This window comes from Boleophthalmus pectinirostris, unplaced genomic scaffold (assembly GCF_026225935.1).
Source record: "Boleophthalmus pectinirostris isolate CB_2022bp ecotype Guang Dong unplaced genomic scaffold, ASM2622593v1 HiC_scaffold_6, whole genome shotgun sequence".
Lineage (NCBI taxonomy): Eukaryota > Metazoa > Chordata > Actinopteri > Gobiiformes > Gobiidae > Boleophthalmus > Boleophthalmus pectinirostris.
The window spans coordinates 3,749,825-3,754,043 of record NW_026571447.1 but is presented as its reverse complement, the minus strand read 5'-3'; positions in this window follow the sequence as shown (position 1 = coordinate 3,754,043).

Here is a 4,219-nt window from a genome sequence, read left to right as displayed (position 1 = left end):
TTTAACACTTATTTAAACAATCTGTGAAATTGTATTGGATATAGTTGGGAGCGCCCACTAACAAAAGGTTGGATCACATTTGAACAAAACTATTTTACTGTACATGAGCTGCTTTATTACTCACTGTTCAACATCTTAGGATAAAGAATAAGCCTAAGTACACGCCAGTACGATACTGGCATTGGATATTGGCGTAGATATTTAAAATTTTTGTGTATCAGTTAAAAGATATCCGATATTTTAGTCTATAAATTGGTGTACCACTGTGCCACTGATGTTTACTGTACAATGTTGGTACAAAATGACTCAAAATATATATATTTTTTTAACAAAGCTGTTTAGTTGAAATGATAAATAACAATTACCGAACATATTTGGATAGTTTTTTTTAAGATGTAGTGGTATCAGGCATCAGTAGATACTTAAAGCCAGTAATATTCAAGTATCGATATTTGCATCAGAACTGAAAACCTGTCAGTGCATCCCTAAATGTCCCAAAAATTATATAAAATAATTAAAGTGTACCAAATCTGTGGAGATAACCAAGAATGCCAATAGAAGCTTTGACCTGAAATGCTACCATGATGCTTCCTTAATATAAACAGAAGTTGAACATTTGATTAATTATCCTGGGTTACGTCAGCGACTCAATGACTCAGCTTCACTTAGTCTGTGTTTTTCAAGCATAACCAACAGGAAATCCCTTAAAAGTTGCATTTTCCATTAAATTCTGTGTTTTCGGTCACACCACGCTCCCCTCACTATGACAGCATCTATGTCACCTCCCACAAAGAAATCTGCACGTTGCAAAATTCCAAAAGCGAACTGTGGAATGCGGATCCTGCGTTATCAAACACGTCAAGATTTTGAACGCAACTGGCCTTTAATAGAGCCTCTAGAAGTGAAAGGTCTGAAAGGTTTTACACCAGCACTAAAACTAAAACATGATTAAATGGCTCAACACTGCGCTGTGAAACTTTTCTGGAGGAGAGTATGCCACCTGCTCGTCCTCCTGGTGATGCGATTGCTTTGCCTGAATTGTTCCGCAGTATAGCAAGCAGGTTATGTGAAGTTACAGATCAGAATTGTGGAAAGCTGACCATGTATTCTCACAGTTAAGAAGACATGTTTTTTGTAATGTATTAGAAGCCACAAAACAAAAGTGCAATACTACTGTTTCACCATAAATGTTCCACAATAAGGGACTGAAATTGTTAAACTCCAAGGAAACAGGTCTACGTAAAAAGTTACATGGTGTTAGGGATGCATGATACCAGATATTAGTGTTGATCCTGAAAAATGTACTGGATCACGTATCGGTTCCATGATACTGGTACAGCCAATATCCTGGTTCAGCCTATAATTGGATGTATAAGACTGTCTGATGCTGGCCTAGGACGTCTCGTAAGGTTTGAACTTTTATTCATACAAAGCTTTACTACAGTTGAAAGATTAAAGCCAAAGTATCGCTCCACAGTGTACCTTCAAAAGTAGAGCTATATAACGATATATTGGGCCGATATTTGGACTTCTTAAAGTATTGGCTTGGCTATCGGCCTTAAATCTACAGCACAGGCTGATATTTTGTTTATTTTATTTATAAAGTATAAAAAGACTAACAGTTTCTTAACATTAAACATACAAGTAATGAATGAAAATTTGAAGAAAGAAGAGTCATCTTATATTATCTGCCCCCTCTTCCCTTTTCCAGACAATACATTAACATTGATAGTTACTTTAAAACATTTCAAATCAATACATTTCATTTTGTTTTGGTCAATGCAGCCTAAAAATCACTTTAAAAATCACTTTTTTTCATAGCTCTCTTATATGTTTGTGGTAAAAAGGCACTTGAAGGGCAGTTTGTAGTAAATTTAAATGACATCATTTGGCCCAAAACTATCAACCAAGTTTATCGGCCATGCTCTGTTTGCTCTGCATTCTTAACAACTGGTATCGGCATCAGCCATGAATAAAAACACATCGGTCAAACTCCACTTCAGTACTTCAGTAGCACTATTTCCTGCTGGCATGTGGTGTAGGGCAAATGCACATATAGTAGTAGTGTAGGTTGTACCATCTCAGCACGTGCCAACCACAACTGTTTGCCTAATGTCTCTACCCTCTTACTCCCCCATTGCACGCTATAGTCTGTCCTATCCAATAAAGCATTTGGGACAGACATTATCAAAAAAGTCACTATAAAAATCACTATTCTCAAGTTCCAAAAACCAGTGTTAAACAAAGCCTGGCAGTTGAAGAAGAGATTTTTCACTGTTATATACTTACAGCTGTTGATGGGGACCGTTGGATGGAGAGTGTCAGTGAGTGGGCAGAGCCGGGGTTGTCACGGCAGCGGAGAAAAAAGACACAAGAAAAAACACCATTAATGGAAAAAATACGAATGCAGATATATAGTTCACGAAACACATTCTGTAACTCATGTGGCCTGGGGCAGGATTCTCCATCAGCTAATTCACTGTTTGAACAGAGACATATTTCACAACATATCTCATTTCTAGAGTGAGATAAATGTATTGTATCCGATCCTTCAGATATTCCTTGCGTTGCTTAAAAGTGTGTTTGTGTCTCCTGCCCACCACTCACAGCCCACGTGTCTTCTGTATGACCCATGATTTGCCTGAGGAAGGGAAGCTGCGGTATCAAGACAACATCAAAATCTTAGCTAGCTTGGCGAAATGACACTAATTTGTAAAGGTATTTTGCAGTTTTAATAAATCTTTCATATTCTAGAAGAAAAAATTTACTGAATCAACTTTGGTCCATAGATCTGTAATAGAAATGATAAGGCTGTTCAAAATGCTTTTCTCTTGACCTCAAAGATGTACACATAAAAGCTACAGTATGCAGCTTTTTGGAGGTGGCAGATCACCTACTTGGGAACATTCTCCATGGAGATAGATACGTATTATGTCATACTGTGGAAAATTATAGTCAAAAGAACAACTTTTCTTTGGAAACCAGCAAGAGGCCCTCCCCCAGGCCAAGTAAGAGTCAGGTTTGTGGAGATAGTCATAGTAAACAAAAAAAAAACTTAAAAAAAAAAGCCTGGCTATCGATTTTTTTCTTTTTATGTGGCAGAAATTTACCATTTTAGGAATTTTTACAAATGACATGCCTTGCTTTCATACAACCTTAAACAATGGTAAATCTGCAATACATTTGTTTCGTCAACATTAAACTGGACAAAAAAAAAAGAAAAAAAGATTTCCTTTGATTTATTGACCTGCAGTCTATCATCTTATTAAAACAAATGATACTAGTTGCCTTTACATATTTACACAAGGAAGTGGTCAGATGTGAAATCTCCATAGTCATCATCACATCATAAGCTACCCATGTCTGCACGTACACGTACAGTGCCATAGACGCCCGTGTGTGATTTTAAAGTAAAAACAGCCCCTCCACTGCATCAGATCAGATCCAGGTTAATCCAGATTAGACGCTACAGACTTGTCCTCTTTCCACCCCACAGTGACACAGCTCGTAGGGTGTGTGCCGAGATGCCCCTGTCACGAATGTAGGGAATATGCAAATAATCGGCGGATCAGACAAATTGCAACACACAAACGCCATGTTAAGATTGAATTTGGTGATGAAAATGTCGTGGTAACACTTTAAACTGTAATCTTCATCTATGTGCCTGCGTATTACCTTTAGACACAAGTGTAGATCCAACATTTTACGGCATTAAATCACGGAGATGACAGTTAAAATCAAAACGAGCCAATTAACCCGCACGTATCCTGATAAAGGCTAGCAGCGGGAGTTGGACTAGTTTGGTCGTTAATAGTTATTCTGAGGCAGTTTTTGCAAATCAGATGGTAGTAACCACAAAGACCTACAACAACAATATGTACTATATGGAAACAACAAAACACAGACATGTATGTGCACAGAAAATAGACATTTTAAGCGCTTTCCCAAGGCAGGAAATGACACTGTGGTTCGGATATGCAGCCTGTTAGCGCAGTTAGCACAATGCTAAGAAGCTAGCTCCGTGTACTGGAGGCGGACGACTGGGCGTTGGTTGCTCAGACAACTGCAGAAGCTAAAATCGGTACCGCTAAACTTCTTTTTAGCGTCCATTATACCGTTCAATACTGTCACTATGAGCTAGTACACAGCGCTGCTTGTGTGTGTGGAGAGTAGCAGACTGAAGGAGGCTCACCCATAACGTTGACGCTCTGTGCCGTCT